Source organism: Elaeis guineensis, chromosome 12 (assembly GCF_000442705.2).
Source record: "Elaeis guineensis isolate ETL-2024a chromosome 12, EG11, whole genome shotgun sequence".
In the NCBI taxonomy this organism is placed as follows: Eukaryota; Viridiplantae; Streptophyta; class Magnoliopsida; order Arecales; family Arecaceae; genus Elaeis; species Elaeis guineensis.
This window is the reverse complement of record NC_026004.2, coordinates 73,233,096-73,258,883: the sequence shown is the minus strand read 5'-3', so window position 1 is coordinate 73,258,883 and position 25,788 is coordinate 73,233,096.

Sequence of the window (25,788 nt, the reverse complement as noted above, 5' to 3'; positions counted from 1 at the left end):
TCCTCAACATCAACCACTGGTGAGCCTCGTCTGGACTCCTACGGGAGCCGGACCCTGCCTTTGACTTTAATTGCAGGAAGACTCCGCCCGGGCTCCTACGGGAGCCGGGCTTCGCCCTCGACTCCAACGACTGCAGACAGACTTCATCCGGACTCCTATGGGAGCCAAACTCCACCGACAACTTCGACCGCAAGTAGACTCCGCCCGGACTCCTACGGGAGCCGGGCTCCATCCTCAACATCAACTGCTGGTGAGCCTCGTCCGAACTCCTACGGGAGCCAGACCCTGCCTTTGACTTTAATTGCAGGAAGACTCCGCCCGGGCTCCTACGGGAGCCGGACTTTGCCCTCGACTCCAACGACTGCAGACAGACTTCGTCCGGACTCCTACGGGAGCCGAACTCCACCGACAACTTCGACCGCAAGTAGACTCCGCCCGGACTCCTACGGGAGCCGGGCTCCGTCTTCAACATCAACCGCTGGTGAGCCTCGTCCGGACTCCTACGGGAGCCGGACCCTGCCTTTGACTTTAATTCCAGGAAGACTCCGCCCGGGCTCCTACGGGAGCCGGGCTTCGCCCTCGACTCCAACGACTGCAGACAGACTTCGTCCGGACTCCTACGGGAGCCGAACTCCGCCGACAACTTCGACCGTAAGTAGACTCTGCCCGGACTCCTACGGGAGCCGGGCTCCATTCTCAACATCAACCGCTGGTGAGCCTCGTCCGGACTCCTACGGGAGCCGGACCCTGCCTTTGACTTTAATTCAGGAAGACTCCGCCCGAGCTCCTACGGGAGCCGGGCTTCGCCCTCGACTCCAACGACTGCAGACAGACTTCGTCGGAGCCAAACTTTGCACCTGACTTTAGTTGCAGGGGACTCCACCCGGATCCCTACGGGAGCCGGGCTCCGCCCGAGAGGACTCCGCCCGAACTCATACGATAGCCGAACTTCGTCGTTAGCTCCGACCACTGCCGAGCTTCAGCCGATGGATCTACATTCCCAAGCTGTATTAACGGCCATGATCCTGCTCCACTCCCTGCGGCGGACCCTACGCAACCCCATTACTCTCTGACAGGCTATATTAACGGCCATGATCCTACTCCACTCCCTGCAGCGGACCCTACGCAACCCCATTACTCTCTGACAGGCTGTATTAACGACCATGATTCTGCTCCACTCCCTACGGCGGACCCTACGCGACCCCATTACTCTCTGACAGGCTGTATCAACGGCCATGATTCTGCTCCGCTCCCTGCGGCAGGTGCTGCGTGACTCCACTACTCCCTGGCAATTAGCGGCAACGGACGCCGCTCCACTACCTGCAACAGGCTCTACGTGGCAGGCCGTAGCAATAGCCACGGGTCCACTCTACTACTCTTCGCAGTAAATTTTGCCTGACTCTGGGCAGCCGTCTGCCAGACGGTTACAGGCGTCGCTGTCAATTTGCTGCCCCCTCCGTCTATAAAAGGGAAACCCCAGATACGTTATTGCATAAGCTCATTTTTTTTATCTCAAAACTCTGCTAAATTTTCTGTTCGAGCACTCCATTCTTGTTGAGGCAGAGAACTGACTTGAGTGTCGGAGGGTCTTGCCGGAGCAACCCCACCTCCGGTTTAAACTTCCTTTGCAGGTCCCGACGGCGACCACGACTTCCCCGACTCCAGCTTCTCCGGCGCAAGCAGATTTTTGCACCAACAGTTAGAATCAGTCAATATATTTTTATCTATGATATTATGCAGTAAAAATAAAGAAGCCATAATACAGACTTAAATCTATATAAATAAAGAATAATATTATAAGCAGATCACTCATATTTGACATGCATAACTAGATGAGATCTTTTAAACTAATTATATCTCTCACTATTTTATCGGATACCATAGCCCTCTCCTATAGTAAACAAAAAACTCTAAACTGATTTCTTAATGGGTTGAGATCCTAATCCCTCAATGAAGCCTTATGAATATCACAACAAATCTCAATGAGTTCAAAGATAGGAAAACCTATCCAATTACATCTCATGCAATTCTCAACATAAATCTTGCCTCTAAAAATACTCATAGCCTTATGGATATCACAACAAACTATAGTATTTTTAGTTAAGTCAGACCCTTTATTTTCATACAGCCATATCTGAAAAATACTATATTTGTAGATATCATAATAAACAAATATATCCAAAATATGCTGTAAAGCATCTAATATACACCAAGACAAACCTACATCAATTCCTATAGCAAGTCTTGTGGATATCACAACAAACCTACTATGATTTTTGATAGGATATTGACTAGGCATGAAGGAAGGCATATGTAGTGTTCAAAATACTGAGCTATCTTCATTCAAGATTCAAACTAATCCAACTGATCAAGAAAGTGTTAAGATTGGTGGGGATCTCTCCGTTACCTTTTTTAGACACCAATAAATTGGTCAGGCTAGCAACAGAACTAATTAAATAACCATCGTACTTGAAATACTCCTTAAACACTAATTGATTAATCAATTTAAGAAATAAGTTAGCTACTGGTTCACAACACTATGACTTAATATTATTTTTATGAGGGCTTTAATGGTCTCAAGCATATCCAAATTCAATCAATCACAATGATGCACTACTATAGTTGTATCTTAACAATCATAACTGCTAATCATAGCATCCAATCATATATCTAAGATATAAAAATATAATCATACAATATGATTATAACTAAGCATCTCAAACATATCACATATGCATAAAGTTCTAATAATATGCATGAATACAAAATCTTCTTTTCACAGTTCTTCTTCTTAGAATATCACAGTGGCACCCCTACACGCTATAAGAATACCCTATGGAATAGGAAGAGAGGGTCTATAAACCCTACTTGCTCTTATAACCGAGTGGCTTGGTGATGAACCCCAATTAGAGTACTAAGCTACTAAGAAAATTTTATACATACATCATACATTTTATATTTAAAATATATCTTTAAGACATGCAAGGATTTGGATGTTCAATCGGGTTCAATCCTTGACCCAAATTGAACCAAACCAAAAATCCATGCTTGATCACAATCAAGATGCTAATTTAACTTTGATTATATAGATTAAGGTAGGCTCTGATATCACTTTTGGGTTTCAGTGGTGCAGTGGAAGGATTAGGTGTTTAAAATTTTTTATTCGAAATATTCGATGCACCAAAAACCTTAATGCCCAGAAATCCTTAACTATAATAATCAAAGTACAATAAATTAAATTTAAATAAGAAGAATACCTATAGTGCTAATCTTAATTTTTATAAGATGTCCAAGTGTCTATCTTTCAATGGTGATCTACCTGAAAATTGAACCAAAGACAACACTCTTCCTTCACCTTGCTTCAAGAGTTCTAGCCCTTAGAACTCGACTAGCTCTGTATCGGTCAGGTTTCTCCAAGAACCTGACTCGATCCTCTAAGATCCTTCTTTGAACTTCTAATTTTTCTTCTTTAAGACCCTTACAACCCTTGTTAGGACCAAATGAGGCTTTGTCTTAAATCTCAAAGCTTTATCCTAAAACTAAGATAGGTTGTAAGAAAGAAAGGAGAGCATACGAAGGGAAATTAGAAACCTTTTCTGAATGCATCAGGCACTCTGCACCTAGACCCTTTTATAGCCATCAGAGGGGCACCAAAAAAGAAGAGACATGCCTCTTCTAAGAGGCTTGTCTGATCAAATTATTAGAGATAAGAGTTCCTTCAAGTAAAAGGACTCTTATCACAAATACACTGATCTGCACCTGCACTTGCATGCACAACCAGAGAAGAGATGTTTCTGCATCCCTTCTCAAATCAAAAAAATCCAAAAAAATACATGTGGATAGGGGACTCATTTCTAATTTTAAAAAACTTGATACATTGATAAAATTCTCATAGAAGGATGCCATCCTCGCACCTCTTCACATGAGTTTTGATTACATGTGCGCGCATGCGAGGATGCTTCTAGCATCCGTTTGGCGATCTGATAAGTTTGGAAAAATTTTAAAAAAAATATCAAAAATATATTATCAAATGTAAAATATTATCAAAAAAAATAATTCCAATTTGAAAGTATTTTATCAGAAGAAAGACTCTCTGAACCAAGAGGAGATGTGATGCTTCAGTGCACATGTGTGAGACATCCTTTTCTTTTCTAATTTTTCTCTACCTCAAAATTTTCAAAAAAAATCTATTTCATTCTTTGAGATGTGCACCAGAGGATAGAGGATGATATGGGTTGCCACACATATCTTAATCTCATGCCAGAAGGACTCCTTCTACTCACGCCAACACACACATGCTGAATCTGATTTGTGCCAAGAGTCCTTCACAACTTGAACTCATAATTGGTGTTAATTTGAGATTTGACATCCAATTTGGGCTGATTCTAGGTGGTATGACTTGACCCAAATGCCCACCAAATTGAGCTAGCTAATTAGCAAGGGATGAGACCAAATTGATCTCCAAAGGAGCTAGGATTTCCACACGTGCTAGCATGCTTACCGGAACCCTGATTAAATTCAAAATTTCAATCAATCTTTTTCAAAAAGATCTTTGGCCAATTTTTATGTGTATGATCCATTGGGTTGTACATCTAGCCAGTAGTAGGTCTGGATGCAAGTTGACCTAATTTGATTGGATTTCAATCCAACCGATTTAGGTCCAATCGAGTTAACCCGAGTTCAACAACTAGAATCCTTTCTAATTGACGATCAAATTAAACTCTTGAATTCGATCCAACCTACAAGTCAAGATTGACATCTAGTAACGTATCATGACTATCTAAAAGATATAAAATTTAATAAAAATATCAAATGTACCCTTCAATGGTAAGTTACCATGCAATACAATCCTTCGATCATCCCTGCGCCCTGAATATGTTCATGAGTACGGAATCATGTCAAACTCAAACACATATTCATATCGATTCTTAATTAATCAATGATGACTTTAATGAAGAAGCATTAGAAACTCTTTTTAATCTCCTTTCCTACTTTTGATCAAAAAAAAATTTTCGAGTCATCTAGGATTTAGAATACACAGGATGCGATCTCCTCTTACTATGAGTGATCGATTTCATGTTGACCTACTCACAACCTCCATACACAATCCATCATATCCAGAATACCCCGTACATGTCTTAATGCCATGTCTGGGTATGAATCAAAATATAAGTTTATGTGCACAAGATTTCATGGTGTTCTTAGGTCTAAGAATCACTTGCATAACTCTTACTTAGAGAACCATCTTTGACATGCAAGTAAGTCTTTCATAAGATATTCTCTTTCATCGAGTCAATTCAGTGGACTTATTTTTCAAATGAGCACCCATACACAAGTGGCTAGTGAGTCTACCACCCTCTCCATTGAGCATACATAGGATGTGCTAGTCTATCCGAAATATTGATCTCCGACTCAATATTTCTACGATCAAAAATATTTAAGATTAAAATTTTAAGATTTTAGATCTCACTAGCATGACCCATTCATATCTCCTAAAATTATTATCCTAATCTTTGAATTTTATCATAATCTTAGACATTATAAGATGCAACTAAAATAATGAATCAATACCTCATTTTATTGTCGAATAATAAATGTCATTACATGAGTTGAAAAATTGCAAAAAAATATTCCATTGCAATATACTTTTGATTGGCTTATAGGGCACTCTTCTTTCAATAGATCCAAAATCTCTCTCAATTTATAGTGGATTAGGGATTTTAAGGGATGGATTTAGGGTTCTAAGGGTTAATCGGTGGGATGGCTCAAAATAAACAAGAAATGAACAAAAGAGGTCCCATGAGAAATTCCATTAAAAAATGGGTTTCCTGACAATTGAGTCGACTCAGATTCATTTTGAGTCAACTCAATGATAGGTCGATTAGGTTTTTCATGAAGGAAATGGGTTAGCCGGCTCAGTCCGGCACAACCAGAACTACCTAGGTTTCAAGGCCAAGAATGATATAATTTAAACATATCTTTCTTAATGAAATTAAAAGATGAATAATTTAAGAAAATCTACCATATTAGAAGCAATCATTTCAGCATAAAATGCACATTCAACAACTCAATAAATTAGATCAAATAAACCTAATTATTTTTTTATTGCACAAAACTTTTCTTCATTTAAAAATTTAGTAAAAATATTTACAATTTGATTTTCAGTTGGCACAAATTCAAGGGTTATATCATTATTTTGTACATGATCTCTAATAAAATGGTGTCTAACTTCTATATGTTTTATTCTTAAGTGTAATATAAGATTTTTAGTTAAGTTTATAGCACTTATGTTGTCACATCGAATAGAAATATTATTACAAGTAATACCATACTCCTCTAGTTATTGTTTGATCCATAATAGTTGAGTACAACAACTCCTAGCAGTAATGTATTCGACTTTCGCTGTTGACAAGGCTACTAAGTTTTATTTCTTACTAAACTATAAGACCAAATTTATTTTTAAAAATTGATATGTACCACTTGTACTCTTTCTATCCAAGTAACAACTAGCTAAATCTGAATTACTATGTCCAATTAAGTCAAATGAGGATTGTTTTGAATACCATAAACCTACATCTTGAGTGTTTATTAAATACTTAAAGATTCTTTTAACTACAACTACAAGAGATTACTTAGAATTTGATTGATAATGTGCATACATGCATTGAAGGAACCAGATCTAGGATTTAGGGTTAGATCTTGAAACTTTTTTTAGATCAGGCAGCGAAAGACTAAAATAAATCAAAATTTATTTTATAAAATCAGAGAATCCCTAGATCTAAGATCCTATTACATAATTATTACATGACATTAAATCAAAAATTAAAATATTAAGAGCAAAAACTATATGTTGATCATATCAATATGTTTCTATACTACATCTAATGTATGTAAAATATAATAGATCAGTTCTATTACCTTGCAAGTTAGACATTCTAACTTTGCTGATCTAGGCTTGAGGATGATATTGCGAGTCACACATGCATCCGACCTCTAGGAGTCATCCACACAAGCCCACGAATCACGATCAGAAGTTCTGATCCAGAAAATCAGTACAGTATGCTAGTACTATGCTGATCCTTCTTTGATGGTCGATCAAATACCTCCTTCTTCTTGATTTGGACTCTTCCAAAGATGAGAAGTAAGAGAAAGAGTTTTAGATGTGAGACACTCTCAGAAAACTCACAGATGGAGGAAGAGAAGAGGTGAACATAGCAACCCTAGAAGAAGACCCTCTTCTTCTTCTTGTTGCTCTAACCCAGACACATAATTTTGTATCTATTATATCTCCATGTCCCAACACTCTTTCATCTTGATTTTCACATGCCCTAAAGGTCTCTCAATGCTCTATAATTCAAAAAAATCTCAATAATAAATTCATTTTAAATAATGAGATATGAAGAATTCTTGTCTAGGTCAAATATCTAGTCAAGGAAAATCCAAATAAGGCAAGACAAGTGGTGCCCAACTCTTGGGCACCTCCTCCTTCTTTTTCTACCATGGACCACCAGCAAAGGGTGCACAATATGTGCCATAAAAGCTATAAAAATCTCAAAAAAATTTTGGATAAAATCAGTGCTATAAGGAAAGAGTTTTGATTTCTTAAAATTCTATCTCATAGAATTTGAAATCCAAACTAATTTCTACTTTGACTTGATCCACAACCATATTCCATGTAAAAGAGAAAGAGAGAAAAGATTTGGGCTTATGTGAAGGGTTAGAAGAGAAGGTTTTATCACACAAAATAAGAGAGAGTGGGCATGGGGGGCTAAGGTGGTGCAAGGTGGAATCCTAGTCTTACTTGGATTCAATCTATGACTTGTTCAAATTTGGTTTCTCAAACCAAAACCAAATCAACCCAATTAAAATAGATCTTAACCTAATTAAAAATCTAATTTAATCAGATTAAATTAGATTTAAGTCTGATTTAATTTTTTAATCGAATTAAAAATTAGGTTGACTCAAGTCCTAATTGAACTAGGACTAGTTTTTTCTTACACTTGGCTTATCCAATAAATCAATTGAACTTGATCCAATCAAGTCCAAACCAAATCTAATTAAATTATATTTAATTAGACTTAATTTTATCTCATTGGCTTAATCAAATTAAGCTAATTAGTAATCAAATTGCTAATCGATCCTCCTACAACACTTGTACTAGGTTAAATGTCAATCGTATTGATCGTTTAACCCTAGAATGATTCTTAATCATTGATCAACCATCCGATCGGATTGTGAACTCTAATGTGTGTGATCTCATAGGTTCAAACCTAATTTGATAGTATAAGAATAAATTTTTTTACCAATCGAATTGACCATCTAGCAATGGTACCCGACAGCTGGATAGGTCGAATGTGTAGAACAACATCCTTAGAACCCATGCGGATATAGTTTCCATATAATTCATCCCCTTGACCAAAATGCTCCTAGGACACCTCAGAGTTCAACTGTCAACTCTGATCAGGTTGTCCCACATTGTATTTCAAAATATCAAATCTATCTGATGGATTATCCTGGCCAAGGTTTTGCTAAATTAAAATACAGTGACTTATTCTTCTTCAACTCTTAGAGTGCTCAATCCCATCTTAATCACACTCTGACTTCGTAAGTATTTGACTGTACCCAGAAGTCTTCCATCACTGAATTAGAAATTCAGTTAGTCCAGTACCAAAGTACAGTGAGTTGCTTGCAAGTCACTGAGGCGATCTCAGGTCTAAGGGACATTTATACCTATATCCCATCAGAGATATTCTTGATAGCAAAATACTCTGAAGTTGGTCACGTTCAATGATAATGTACTCTTATATCTCATCTGTATGCCATACCAGTATCTCCACACTCCTTAGTTAAGAGGACAACCAACCGATATGGCTTACAGTGACCTATGCTCGATAGAAGCTATCGTCCTTATTAACAGTCTATTATTTAGTCGTGAACAGTTTTAAGGACTAATCAATAAATCTTCTCTTTATCGAACCTAAACAGTCCTAAGGACTTCATCACAATAATGGAGTTCATTAGAAGATAAAAACTTATGATAAAAATACTAAAAATATATTTTATTTATTAACAAATCAATTACAATACAAGGTTGCTCAACCGTCAACATGTTGACGATTGATTTTTGAGACATATTTTCTAATAACTCCCACTTGTCCTAAAGCCACTCGGTACAATATCTAGTACCCATCTTCGACTTGTGGTTGTCGAACTCCTTTATCGTCAGGGCTTTAGTGAAGGGGTCGGTCAAGTTCTTCTTTCCATCGATCTTCTTAAAGTCGATGTTACCTCGATCCATGATCTTCCGGACCAGATGGAAGCGACGCAAAATGTGCTTCATCCACTGGTGTGCTTTGGGTTCTTTCGCGTGAGCAATGGCACCAGTGCTATCGTAGTAGAGCAGGACCGGACCATCAATGGAGGATGCTACTCTGAGCTCGATGATGAATTTTCTCAGCCACACAGCTTTCCTCCCGGCATCCGATGCTGCGATGTACTCTGCCTCACAAACAGAGTCTGTCATAGTATGCTGCTTGAAACTCTTCCAGCAGATGGCTCTACCATTCAGAGTAAAGATATAATCCGACATGCTTCTACTGTCATCATGGTCAGATTGAAAGCTGGAGTCTGTGAACCCCACATGTTTCAGATCTGACTCGTCATAAACCAACCATTGGTCCTTAGTATTTCTCAAATGCTTAAGAATGGCTTTAACCACTTTTCAGTGATTTTTCTCCAAGATCAGATTGGTATCTACTCACTACTCCTAGTGAGTATGCCACATCTGGCCTTGTACATATCATGGTGTATATTATAGATCCTATGATCAAAGCATATGGGACTCTACTCATACGCTCTCTTTCTTTAGGAGTTATCGGACAATCTTTCTTAGAGAGAGAAAATTCATGGCCTATCAGTAGATAGCCCTTCTTGAAATTCTCCATGCTGAACCTCTTCAGCACAGTATCTATATACATGGACTGGGATAACCCAAGCATCCTTTTAGATCTATCCCTATAAATCTTCATCCCTAGGATGTAGGATGCTTCACCCAAGTCCTTCATGGAGAACTGCGATGACAACCAAACTTTTATTCTCTATAGTACGAGGATGTCATTCTCGATTAAGAGAATGTCATCCACATATAAGATAAGAAATACCATAACTGGACCATTTGCCCATTTAGAGATGCAGAGCTCTTCTCCATTTTTAACGAAGCCATACGTTTTGATCACCTTATCAAAATGCATGTTCCAACTCCAAGAAGCTTGCTTCAATCCATAAATGGATCTTTGAAGCTTGCACACCTTGGACTCATCTGTGGAAGTAAACCCCTTGGTTGTATCATATACACCTCTTCGGTCAGCTCTCCATATAGGAAAGTTGTCTTTACATCCATCTGCCAGATCTCATAATTTAGATGGATAGCTATAGCAAGCATTATCCGAATAGATTTGAGTATTGCCACAGGGGAGAACGTCTCGTTATAATCAATACCATAATGTTGACGATATCCCTTGGCAATCAGACGGGCTTTATAAGTCTCCACCTTTCCATTTGCACCCCTCTTCCTTTTGAAGAACCATTTACACCCAATGGGTTTAACCCCTTCAGGTGGGTCAACCAATATCCATACATCGTTGACCTTCATGGATTCTATTTCAAATTTCATGGCTTCAAGCCATTTTTCAGAATCAGATCTCTGCATTGCATCCATATAGGTGATCAGATCCTCATCATTCTCATCGAGTTCGATGGGGTCACCGTCCCAGACCAAGAAACTGTAGTATCTGTCCAGCTGATGCGGTATTCTACTGGTTTGCCTTAATGGTGTAGATACATTGGGCTCCAAATTTGATCTAATCAAATCTGACTTAGGTTCAGCTATTGGTGTCGGTCCTTCTACCTGTTGAACTTCATCAAGTTCAACCTTAGAGGCAATGGTTCCTTCACCAAGAAACTCTTTTTCTAAAAAAATTATCTTAAGGCTGACGAACACCTTTTGTTATGACAGAAAAAATATCCTTTGATCTCTTTGGGGTACCCTATGAGCATACATTTGTCAGACCTAGGTCTAAGTTTATCTATAACTAACAGTTTGACATAGGCCAGGCACCCCCAGACCCTAAGGTGTGAAAGTGCTGGCTTATGTCCTGTCCATATCTCATATGGAGTCTTAATTACAGACTTACGTAGAATCCTATTTAACAGATAATAGGTCGATTTGAGTGCATATCTCCAAAAGGATATCGACAAGCTGGCAAAACCCATCATGTATTGGACCATATCTAACAGAGTCTGATTTTTCCTTTCAGACACACCATTATGCTGTGGTGTTCCTGGAGGAGTCTATTGAGAGAGAATCTCATTCTCTTCTAGATATGTGAGAAACTCACCAGAAAGGTATTCTCCTCCTCAGTCAGATCGAAGAGTTTTAATACTCTTGCTAGTTTGTTTTTCTACTTCACTTCGAAATCGTTTGAACATTTCAAATAAATCTGACTTATGTTTCATCAGATAGACATATCCATATCTAAATAGATCATCTGTGAAAGTGATGAAGTAGAAATATCCACCTCTAGCACTTGTGCTCATGGGCCCGCATACATCAGCATATACTTGGCCCAAGAGCTCAGTAGCTCTCTTACCTTTTTCAGTAAAAGGTGACTTGGTCATTTTACCAAGAAGACAGGACTCACAGGTTGGAAGTGATTCACAATCACTGACTTCGAGGATTCCCTCTTGAGTCAACCTATTTATCCTATTCTTGTTTATATGACCTAGCTTACAGTGCCATAAGTAGATATCTGATACACTATTTAATCTAGGATGCTTGCCAGTAGAATAGACTATGTTAATAGGTTGTGATAACATATACACACCATTATTCAAATATCTATAAAAAATAGTAACACCATTCATAATGATATTACAAACTTATTTCTTTATTGAAATTTCATAATCATTTTTGGCCAGAAGGCCTACAGAAATAACATTTAAAAAAAATTAGGACAGAAATGACAATCATTAAGAACAACGGTATGGGACTCAAATACAAGTTTCAAGATTCCTAATGCAAGAATTGGAACTGATCTTCCTTCTCCAACATTTAGGAACCTCTCACCTTGCTCGAATCTCCTATTGACCTGCAACCCCTGCAACGTATTACAAATATGGTAAGGGCTATCGATATCCAATACCCAGTCAATTATATCACAAATAGAGAAATTGCAAGGAGTTATCATATAAATACCTTGCCCAGCAATAGCTTGCTTCTTTCTCTGCCTGTTCGGATCCAGGGAGGCAATGTGCTGAGGACAGTTCCTCTTCCAGTGCCCTCGCTTCTTGCAAAAGAAGCATTCAGCTTGACTTTTATCAGGCTTGATCTTTCTGGTCTGGCCCTGTACTGATGTTCCAACCTGAACTTGCACCTTTTTCACTTTCTTCTTCTTGTTCTTCTTTCCTTTCTTAAAGGGTCGAGAACCAAAAGACGAACCTTCCACTAAGTTCACCGACTCCTTGTGGAGTTGGTGATCCTTTTCAAAGTTTTGAAGCAACCCCAGTAACCCATGATAGTTTACTTCAGGCTTTGTCATTCTATATGAGTGAAGAATGGGAGATAAGACTTAGGCAACGAGTTCAGCATTGCATCTTTCCCAAGCTGCTCATGCAAGGGAAAGCCGAGCTTGCTCAAACGCTCCATCAGTTCGATCATGTACAATACATGATCAGTGACAGAGGCACCATCTCATATTTTGATGTTGAAGATGGCACAACTAGTCTTGTGCCTCTCCACATCATCGGGTGTGCTAAAGGCATCCTCCAACACTTGAAGAATGTCCTTTGGCTGAGTCATCTCAAATCTATGATTGAACTCGTCGCTTATTGCAGCCAGTATGATGCAGTGTACCATGGTCCAATCACTGAGCCACTTCTGATAAGTGTCTCTGACTGTTCCAAGTGTATTGGCAGCTGGCTCCTCAGGTGCAGGATCTGTTATCACATATAGGATCCGTTCATGCTCCAGGACTATCTTCAACTTTCGGTACCTGCTACCGAAGTTTGGTCCCATCAACTTATAATTGTCCAATAATGATCGGAGCGATAGGAAAGTGGCCATATCTGCACAAAGAAAAATCATAACTTAATTAGTAATTGATTCATTAAACCTAAAGATTTAGACTTTAATCAAAAAGTTTCTCCCACTATTTTATTCGAAATGGTAGCCTCTACCTCCAATTTGAGGAATTACCTTAATTCCTTAGTGGGTACTAGAATTCACTTAGACTACACACAAGACCAACTTTGATTAGCCAACCCATGTATATCTAAGGATAGGTTCATAACTAATTATTTCTCTAAATAATTTTTAGTAATTTTAATTTTACCCCAGTCCCTAATCAGTAGGCTTTGGCCTCTACTGAAAAGGTATGGTTAGGTCCAACCATTAACATGACCATACTTGGTCCATCTATCCAATGAATGATTAGACCCAACTTTGGTTGGCTAACCTAACCACCATTTAGAAAGATGCAGTTAAAAAATCATATTATGAATGACAATTCCATTAGCCGATAAGCACCAGGCCTTTGGGCCTCCAATGCTTATCCAACTGATGGATCCATTATCATCTACTTAATGGGAGGCTATGATCTAGTTATCACCATAACTATTTTATTTTAAAGATCTAATAATTTTAAAAAATTTAATTGATTTAGAGGAGGAGGTCAGATGAATCAGCTTATCATGATCCTCCCACTGGCTTCATCGAGTCAACTTTAGGGAGACCACTAAAAGGGCTGATCTAGGAGCACTTAAATCAGTCACACTGATTTACCTAGTTGACATGGGTCAGCTCGAATAGTCAAGTGATCCGATCAAAATATAATTTCACCAAGAGGCCAGGTAAGTTCAATCGATGAAAGGGCCTGCCAAAGCTTGCCTTAGACACCATCAGAAATGGCCAGGTAAGCGGACTGCCAATTAAAAACTATTGGTCTGGTTTACCTTAGACACCAACTGGTTTAATTAGTTTCGATTAGATCAACCTAACAGTTCATATTAGACCACTTAGCCAAGAATAAAGTCCATTTGGTTCTCATTAAAGATATGGACTTGACCAACTACAACTATTGTAATTGATCTAAAGAATCTTTAACCTAATCTAAGACAACAATTGATTAGATTTAGTCAATTCTCTAATTAAGTCCATCTTTAATCTAACCTTAGGTCTAACCCAATTAATGGACCTAATTCTCACTAACCCATTAACCCAATGTGTTATGGTTTGTGTCTTAGGTTCTTCAATTCACAATCCTAGAACCTAATCAAATAACTTCTTAATTCTTAATTAAATTTTGGACTGAGGGTTGGGGTTCGGTTTTTTGAAAATAATTTTCATATTTGTGAATTATTTTTACAATATGGTTCTTATCAATCAAGTTGCATGTTTGATTCATAATCAAAATGCAAGTGAAATAAGTATGAAACTACTTTAGATCTAATCTAAACAAGTTTATGTAATTAAAATAATTTCAACTTTAAACTGCGTAATTTTTTCAGACATATATATGATAGTTATTTACATAAAAATTATTAATAAAGAAATCTTATTTTAGATTGAAATACCTTTTAAATCTAATAAATCATAAATTTAATCTAGATCATATCTAATAAATTTATGATTAAAAATAGATCTATACGAACTAGGACAACCTTTGCACTGTAAGGAGAAAACCTTACAGCAGGACAACCTACAGTTCGTGATTGATCTAAAAATTTTAATTTTAGATTTAACTATCAGATTATAAATTAGATCTAATCTAAAAAATAATCTAAGCATGTATAAATAATCATGTAATAAACAACCTGACTCTGATACCAATTGAAGGAACCAGATCTAGGGTTTCAGGGTTAGATCTTGAAACTTTTTCTAGATCAGGCAGCGAAAGACTAAAATAAATCAAAAATTATTTTATAAAATTAGAAAATCTTTAGATCTAAGATTCTATTACATAATTATTACATGATATTAAATTAAAAATTAAAATATAAAGAGCAAGAACTACATGTTGATCACATCAACATGTTTCTATACTACATCTAATGTATGTAAAATATAATAGATTAGATCTATACCTTGCAAGTTAGACGTTCTAACTTTGCTGATCCAGACTTGAGGATGATGTTGTAAGACACACATGTCTGACCTCTAGGAGTCATCCACACGAGCCCATGAATCACGATCAGAAGTCCTGGTCCAAAAAATCAGCACAGTATGCTAGTACTGTGCTGATCCTTCTTCGATGATCGATCAGATGCCTCCTTCTTCTTGATTTGGACTCTTTCAAAGATGAGAAGTAGGAGATGGAGTTTTATATATAATATACTCTTATAAAACTCACAGATGGAGGATGGAAAGAGGTGAACACAGCAACCCTAGAAGAAGACCCTCTTCTTCTTCTCTTTACTCTATCCCAGACACATAGTTTTGTGTCTATTATATCTCAATGCCCCAACACTCTTTCTTCCTAATTTTCACATGCCTCAAAGGTCTCTCAATATTCTATAATTCACAAAAATCTCAAGAAGAAATTCATTTTAAATAATGATATATGAAGAATCCTTATCTAGGTCAAATACCTAGTCAAAGAAAATTCAAACAGGGCAAGACAAGTGGTGCCCAACTCTTGGGTGCATCCTCCTTCTTTTTCTATCATGGACCATCAAAAAAGGGCACACAATATGTGACATAAAAGCTACAAAAATTTTTAAAAAAATTTGGATAAAATCAGTGCCATAAGGAAAGAGTTTTGGTTTTCTAAAATTCTATCTCATAGAATTTGAAATCCAAACTAATTCCTACTTTGACTTGGTCCACTACCACATTCCATGTAAGGGAAAAAGAGAGGAAAGCTTTAGGCATGCGTGAAGGCCTGGGAGAGAAGGTTTTGTCACACAAAATAAGAGAGAATGGGCATGGGGGGCTAAGGTGGCGCAAGGTGGAATCCTAGTCTTACTAGGATTCAATCTATGACTTGTTCAAATTTGATTTCTCAAACCAAATCAAACCAAAACCAAATCAACCCAATTAAAATAGATCTTAACCAAATTAAGAACCTAATTTAATTAGATTAAATTAAATTTAAATCTAATTTAATTTTTTAATCAAATTAGAACTTAGGTTGACCCAAGTCCTAATTGAATTTGGACTAGTTTTTTCTTGCACTTGGCTTATCCAATAAACCAATTGGACTTGATCCAATCAAGCCCAAACCAAATCTAATTAATCATATTCAATTATACTTAATCTTAGCCCATTGTCTTAATCAAATTAAGCCAATTAGCAATCAAATTGCTAATCGATCCTCCTGCAATACTTGCACTAGGTTAAATGTCAATCGTATTGATCGTTTAACCCTAGAATGATTCTCAATCGTTGATCAACCATCCGATCGGATCATGAACTCTAATGTGTGTGACCTCATAGGTTCGAACCTAAGCTGATAGTATAGAAATAAATTTTTATACCAATCGAAGTGACCATCTAGCAATGATACCCGATGGTCGGATAGGTCGAATGCGTAAAACAACATCTTTAGAACCCATACGGATATAGTTTTCATATAATTCATCTCCTTGACCAAAATACTCATAGGATACCTCAGAGTTCAACTATCAACTCTGATCAGATTATCCACATTGTATTTCAAAATATCAAATCCATCTGATGGATTATCCTGGCCAAGGTTTTGCTAAGTTGAAATACAGCGACTCATTCTTCTCCAACTCTTGCAGTGGTCAATCCCATCTTGATCACACTCTAACTTTGCAAGTACTTGACTGTGGCCAGAAGCCTTCCATCACTGAATTAAAAATTTAGTTAGTTCAATACCAAAGCACAATGAGTTGCTTCCAAGTCACTGAGATGATCTCAGGTCTAAGGGACACTTATACCTTTATCCCATCAGAGACATTCTCGACAGCAGAATGCTCTGGAGTTCATCACGTTCAATAATGATGTACCTTTATATCTCACCTGTATGCCATATCAGTATCTCCACACTCCTTGGTTAAGAAGACAACCAATCCATATGGCCTACAGGGACCTATGCTCGATAGAAGCTGTCGTCCTTATTAATAGCCTATCATTTGGTCGTGAACAGTTTTAAGGACTAATCGATAAATCTTCTCTTTATCGAACCTAAATAGTCCTAAGAACTTCATCACAACAATGGAGTTCATTAGAAGATAAAAATTTGTGATAAAAATACCAAAAATATATTTTATTTATTAACAAATCAATTACAATACAAGGTTGCTCAACCGTCAACAGGTTAACGATTGACTTTTGGGACATGTTTCCCAACATGCATATGCTATACATTATATCTGGCTTACCTATAGTTAAATAGAGCAGAGATCCAATCATACCTCGATATAACTTGGGATCTACTGCTTTTCTTTTTGGATCTTGATCAAGCTTGTAACTCATGCTTATAGGGGTGTCACTTCCTCTGACATTCTCCATCTCAAATTTTTTTAACATTTTCTTAATGTATTTGCTTTAGTTGATGAAGATCTCCTTATTTGATTACTTAATTTGGAGTCTAAAAAAAAAGTTTAGCTCTCCCATTTTCCTCATCTCAAACTTACCCTGCATAAGTCTAGCAAAATCTCTACATAAGACTTTATTAGTAGCATCAAATACAATGTCATCAACATATAATTGCACAATCAATAAATCATTTGATCTTCTTTTTCTGAATAATATTTTATCTATATTGTCTCTTTTAAAATCATTATTTTGTAAGAACTTACTTAACCTATCAAATCAAGCCCTAGATGCTTGTTTTAATCTATATAAAACTTTCTTAAGTTTGAATACATGATTAGGCAATTCTTGATTTTCAAAATCTAGAGGTTGTTCTACATAAACTTCCTCCTTAATTAATCCATTCAAGAATCCACTCTTTATGTCCATTTGAAAAAGTTCAAAATTCATAAAGCAAACAAATGCTAAGAGCAATCTAATAGCTTTAAGTCTAGCTACAGATGTAAAGGATTTATCAAAATCAATTTTCTCTTCTTGATTGTATCCTTGTGCAACCAATCTAGCCTTGTTTCTAATTACACTGCCTTTCTCATCAAGTTTACTCCTAAAGATTCATTTAGCTCCAATTACTAAAAAAATTTTAGGTCTTTCAACTAATTCTCAAACTTTATTTTTTTCGAATGGATTTAATTCTTCTTGCATTGCTAATATCCAATTGAGATCTTTTTCAGCTTCTATAATATTTTTAGATTCTAAATATGATACAAAAGTAAAGTAATTCATAGTTTTCCTAAGTGATGCTCTAGTTTTAACACCATGAGATGGATCACCTATTATTAATTTCTTAGGATGATTATGATCATACCTCCATTTCTTTGATAAATTGGATGCACCTTGCTCATCTTGGGGTTTGGGGTTATGGCACGACTTCTTCAACATCTTGCTTCGCATCTTTTTCTTGAGAAGTGTCTTCAATAGTCATGTCTTTCAACTTCTTTTCAAGATTTTTTGTATCCACATCATGCTATTCTTCTCTTGTTTTAAGAGAGTTAGTTTCATCAAAAATGATATACATCGATTCTTTTACAATCAATGTTCTTTTGTTAAATACTTTATATGCTCTACTACTAGATGAATAACCTAGAAAAATATCTTCATCTGATTATACATCAAATTTTCTTAGTTTATCTTTACCATTTATTAAAATGAAAAACCTACACCCAAAAATTTTAAAATATAAAATATTAGGTTTTTTTTCTTTATAGAGTTCATATAGAGTTTTCTTTAAAATTGATCTAATTAATATTCTATTTAAAAGATAGCATGTAGTGTTAATAGCTTCCACTCAAAAGTATTTTGAAAGGTTGCTTTGACAAAACATGGTCCGTACCATTTCAATTAATGTCATATTCTTTTTTTCTATCATCCCATTTTGTTGAGACATCTTAGGTGCAAAAAAATTATGATTAATTCTAATTTAAGAATAAAAATTTTTAAATTTATAATTTTTAAATTTGATACCATGATCACTTCTTATTGTCAAAATACTACATTCTTTTTCACTAGTTATTTTATTAAATAATTCAACAAACATATCAAAGGCTTCATCTTTATGTACAAAGTATAACACCCAAGTGAATCTAGAATAGTAATCAATTATAACAAATCTAAATTTTTTTCCTCCAAGACTAGTGGTTGAGATAGGTCCAAACAAGTCTATATGAAGCAATTCTAATGGCCTAGTTGTTGAGACAATATTCTTAGATTTCAAGGAAGATTTAGTTTGTTTGCCAAGTTGACATGCTTTGTAAATTTTATTCTTTTCAAAATTTATCTTAGATAAACCTTTTACTAAGTCAAGTTTAATTAATCTTGCTCATGAATCCATGCTTGCATGACCTAGTCTATTATGCCAAATCCAAGTAAATTCATTTACTTTAGCATTCATAGCAATAAGACATTCAATATTTTTTTTTTAAGTTCATCAAGATCAACAATATAAATATTATCATGTCTTTTTCTATGAATTTAATGCTATCATCAAATGAACTAGTTACAATACAATAAGAAGATTTGAAGGAACTATTAAAGCTTTTATCACAAAGTTGACTTATGCTAAGGAAGTTATGCATCAAATCTTTAATTAACAACATATTTTCTATACTAGTGGAGGGTGTTATCAAGATATTACTGAGACCAATGATTTTTTCTTTACTGTTGTCTCCAAAAATCATTACACCTCCATCTTTAGCTTCAAGAGAGATAACTTATGATTTATCTCCCATCATGTGCCTCAAGCATTCGCTATCAAGATACCATCTTCTTTTAGCTCTCATGGATACCAAGCACACCTACACAAGCAATCAAGTAAACTTAGATACCCAAACTAACTTGGGTTCTTTGGGGTTAGCACAAATGGTTCCTTTTAGAATTCAAATTTATTTTATCTTTGGTTTACTTGAATTAGAGATCTTACTTACATTAATTATTTTATATTTTATAAATTTATATCCAATCTTATTACACCTATAACAAGTAATGTTCCTACCATAATTTTGAGATTTTGTAAATATATTCTTTAAAAATATTTGCTTTCTTAATGGATTATATCCTATACCGACTTTATCAAAAATCATCTTTTATTGTTTAATTAATATTTACAAATTTTAAGAACTTAGTATAAATTTATCTACTATAGGTTTTAATTTATTCATCTTTTCTTGTAAGGATTCATTCTTTTTATATGATTCATCCAGCTTACTTTGTAAATTCCTTCATATCTTCTTCTACTTTAGCTTTATCTTTAATTAAAGATTGATTTTCTTTCTTAAGTTCTTTATTCTTATGAGATAGTTTGCTAAAATCACAAAGTAAATCATTGAAAGCATCATATAATTCCTCAAATATAAATTCAAAAATTGAATCATCATCATTTACGTCATTATCTAGAGCCATAAGGTAAAGATTTGCCTTTTCTTTTTTCTGAAACTCTTTCTCACTTGAAAAGGAATCCTTATCATTGCTCTACGTTGCTTTTAGTACTTTCTTCCTTAGCTTCTTAGAGCTTTTCTTCAACAACGGACAATCCATCCAGAAATGTCCGGGCTTCTTACACTCATAACAAAGAGATTGTTCTTTTTCTCTTTTTTTCTCTTTCTCCTTACTACCTTCTCCCTATAGGGTTTGTAGGGTGGACATGCACAGCGGAAGCATAACGGATTTAAAAAATTTAAATAAAAATTTTTTAAATATTAAATCTTTAAACCAGTATCTCTTTGATGATTAACAATTATATAACATATATTCATAATAAAATTCAAGCTATAGAAGAATACTTGCAGTACTTATTCTAAAAATCCGACAGAACCTCCACCTAGTGCTCAAGCGTTCGACCTCCAATGGTGGTCCACACAGGGCTATGATCAGGATGCCAACTCTCTAAAATGATTCCTTCACCAAAATTCTCATTTTAAATTTTTTTTTGGGTAGCAGGACCTCAAGACCTTCTTCCTTTCCTCTTAGCCTTCCTATCCTTGCCTTTCTTCTCTCCTTATCTTCCTTAATTCTCTTCCTAGGCTCTTGTCCTAAAATTGAAGTTGTCCTTACTATTTTTGGATTTGTCCTAATAAGAGAAGGAAGAGACTAATTGGACAATAGGGAGAGGATATTAGAAAGAAAGAAGAAATTAAAAATCTGAATGAAACAAATCCCTTTGATGCACTCCCTAAAATAGTTAGCGACGGGATGCCTATGGATTTATCTCGCACCCTCTCCATGCACCATCTCGCACTTCTTAAAATTATCTCACACCCCAAGCCAATTTTTCACATCCATCAGGAAGCTTCTGACATATGGCAATCATTGGAAAAAAAATTGAGAGACGCTTTGCATAGAAGGACTCTTTGAAATATTTTTTTTCGATGATTCTCTGATGCATTGCGCAGCTTTTCATGGTGCAATTTTTTTCCACCACACATCAGTGCACTTTGCCCATCCAATGGACCAAATTGCAGGTGCTAACCAGGAGTTTGTGTGAAAAAAATTGGAGATAAAATGTGCTGTGACAAATAGATCAGAGTCCTTCACAAGATGGACTCTGGGTTAGGTGCATGGATAGATTAGGATAGTTTTCAAACTTCAACCAATTTTCATGATTAAACCAAAAGGTGATTAAGCCATAGAAGGACACCTCTATGCTCAGAATTAACTTAAAAATTTTGAGTATTTTTTGTATCATGGAATAATTGGTAAGCTCGAGGAAGGGGCATCCCATGATCATGGAACAATTGGATAAGCTCGAGGAAGGGGCGTCCCATCTCATGGGATGCCAAACCTATTTTGGGCATAAAAATTGCACCCCATGTGCAAGAAAAATTCTTGACATGTGGGCACCAGGTTACTTGGCTCCAAATTTCTAGTACATGCAGCCAAGGGCTGACCCAACTCAAACCCAAAATTGATTTGAATTAATTTGGATTTAATTAGTCCAATCTGGAATCAATTTTAAACCTGATTTGAAATAAGGAGCTAGAATTTGCAACATATACTAGCATATCTATTTTGCAAATATGAGCTAATCCAATTAGACCCATGATCAATTCTCTTTGTATGTGATCCATTGGATTTCACATCTAGCCAGCAATGGATCCAAGTGTAAGTTGATCTGATTTGATTAAAATTTAATCTAACTGATCTAGATCCAATCGAGCTAATTTGATTTCAGTAATTAAAACTCTTTCTAATTGGTGATCAAATTAAACTCTTTAATTTAATCAAACTCATAAGATAAGATTGATGTCTAGTAATGTATCATGTCTATCTAAAAGATATAGAATTTTGATAGAAATATCAAAAATATCTTTCAGTAAAAAGTTACCATGTAATTCGATCCTACGATCTCCCTGCATCTCGAATATGACTCTGGATATGGAATGATGTCCAATCCAATATCATACTTATATTTTTCTTAATCTTTAATGATGATTTGATTAATAAAATATTAGAATTTTTTTTTAATTTTTATATGATTTTGATCAAAGATTTTCTGAATCATCAATCGATCAGAGCAAGTAGGATGCGATCTCCTCTTACTAGGAGTAATCGACTCTATACTGACCTACTCACAATCTCCATATACATTTTACTATATCTAGATCACCCCGTACATGACTAAGTCATGAATGAGTATGAACCAAAATATGGATTCATGTATATAAGGTTCTATGGTAGTCTCAGGTCAAAGGATTATATGCACAACTCCCACTATAAGAACATCTTTTGATGGGTAAGTGATTCCATAAGATGTTTTTTAAGTCAGATCAATTCAGTGAACTCATTCTTTAATGAGCACTCACTTTCTTATATTAGTGTCTCATACAAGTGGCTTATGAGATCAGCCATCCTCTCCATCGAGCATACATAGGAAGTGCTAGTCTGTCTGGAACATTAATCTCCTACTCAATGCTCCTATGACTAGAAATATTCTAAATCATGATTTTTAAGATTTTAGATCTCATAGGTATGATCTCATCATAACCCTAAATCCATTGTCCTGATTTATGGAGTTCATCATAATCATTACTAAAGTAAGATGCAGCATATCATAAAAAATATTTTTTATTTATAAAATATCAATTACATGAGTTTGAAAGATTATAAGAAAAATCTATCAAAATACAAATTTTGATTGGCTTGTAGGATATATTCCTTTCACTCCCTTATTAAACTTTTTCTTTAGTTCAAACTTCTTTCTTCTTCTCATGAATTTTTTGAACCTTCTAGCTATCATTGCACTGCAGGTTTTGGAGATAAATGTGGGTTGACTTTTTTTTCGCCCTATCCTCCCAGTTTTCCAGCCAAGCCAGTTGGATTCTTTCTCGCTGGGAGTTCCCCTCCAGTGATAATATCCTTTGAGTTTTTTTCAGAGTCACTATCTTCTTCATAAATGGCAGCAACCTTTAGGGTGATGTTCTTCTTTTTCTTTACTTCTTCTTTTCCTTAGTTCATGTTCAACTCATGTGTCATGAGTGAACCGATGAGCTCTTCCAATGCAAGCTTATTTAGATTCTTCGCTTCTTGAATGCAATCACTTTTGGCTCTCAATTTTTTGACAAAGACCTAAGGAATTTTCGAACCACATCACTATTAGAATAGTCTCTTTCGAAATTTTTTAAACCATTTAAAATATGAATGAATCGTGTAAACATTTTAGTGATATTTTTTTATTGTTTCATTTTAAATAGCTCATATTTATGTACCAATATATTTATCTTTGATTCTTTGACTTGATTAGTACCCTCATAGGTAACTTCAAGTCTATCCCAAATCTCTTTGGTGGATAAACATGTTGATATCCTATTAAATTTATTAACATCCAAAGCACAATATAGAAAGTCCATTGCTTTGGTGTTAAGTTGAGCTTACTTCTTGTCATGTTTATCCCAATCTTTTTCAGGTTTGAAGATATATAGACCATCAACTATGATTGTGGGTGTGTGTGGGCCCATCATTATGACATTTCATATATCATAATCTTATGCTTGGATGAATATTCTCATTCTTGCTTTCCAATAGGTATAGTTGGTCCCATTAAAGAGTGGGGTTCTATTGGTTGATTGCCTTTCAACCAATGAAATCCCAATTGGGATTGTCATAAAATCTTTAGCTCAAAAAGATGAGTCATAAGTGAGCACCTGCTCTGATACCACTTGTTGCCCAAGGATAGCTATCCAAGAGGTAGGATGAATTGGGTATTTAAAAATTTAAAAGACAATTGTGCAGAATAGACTACTAAGTGCTTAGTGAGACATATTAAAAGATATGCAATGGATGAGAATAGTAAAGAAATAAGTACACAATTATAAACACTATAATTTTATAATGGTTCGGTGCCAAACTCAGCACCTACGTCTACTCTCTAAGTAAACCACTTAAAAATTTAATTATAATCATTAAGCTTGATTATAGTATGATTATTTTTCTTGAATTTACAATCGAACCCACTTGGTATTAATCTTGGCTCAGCAACCACAACCATACAATGATTATTTTTCTGGACTAACAATCAACCCCGATTGATTTTAACCTTAGCTCATCAATCAAACCACTACAAGCATCCAATTCAAGGCTTGGACCAATCCAAGTTTCTCACCCCAAGAAACTTGAAAGAATACAAATGAAAGTAAGTTTAAGGAAAGAAAGAAAAACTCAATGAAGTCCCAAATGAAGAAATCTTGAGTTGCTTATTCGTTGCTTGATTTCTTCTCCTTGAATGCTTGAGAGAGCTAGGTGGAGATCTTCAATGCTTGTGGCCTGACTCTCTCTCTTTAAGAATTGTGGAAGGGTAAAAAAATCTCTGAAAATCACTCCTTTCTTTTACTATTTTTGTGCACAAACTAGAATGCACTCAATATCACTTGAATGCTCTTCAATGGATGTCCTCCAAGGTATCTTCAATGCTTTAAAATGATTCCTTATGTAACCCTGAGGTTTTCTACCATTTTAAGTCATCTGAAATGGCTGCATTTAATGCTCTAGCTGTTGGAAGAGAGAAACTAGCTATTTGAAGTGATTGAAGGTAAAAAGTTGTAGTTTTGAAAATCTAGCTGCTACAGTCATTGGGTTGCTCAACCTTCTCTAAGTTGGCTCATTCCTCACTGGGTCGGCTCAGTTAATCACTTGATTGGCTCAGTAGACTTGATCCAAAATTTTATATTTTTGAGACTAGATCAGCTCACTGATCCTCTGGGTTGACTAACTCCTTGTCTGGATCTACTCAATTGGAACTGGGTCAGCTAAGTGAATATTGTCTGAAAATTCAATCTTCTATCTTTTGCTATCTTTTGAGATTGGATCGACTAAGTCTTCTACTGGGTCGACTCAATTGGTGTGCTAAGTATGCCATGAGTTCTTAGATAGCCTTTCTTCTCTAATTTGATTTCTAGGCTAGACTTACCTTCTTAATTTGATTTAATCCTCATTAAAATTTTTTGCAAGGTGTGTCTAGTCTAGAGTTTTTTCACTGAGTTTTGAGTGGTGGTTCTTCATTTGGTTGTCAAGAAACACTTAAAAATTATGAGCACTTGAAATTTGAAACTACATATCCTCATAAATAACATTAGTAACTTAATAATTTATACTCAAATACTTTTGTTATCATCAAAATCAATCCAGAGATCAACAATAATTTTAGGATTTTAGATGAATTTGATATTGACTACAATTTAATGAGATTA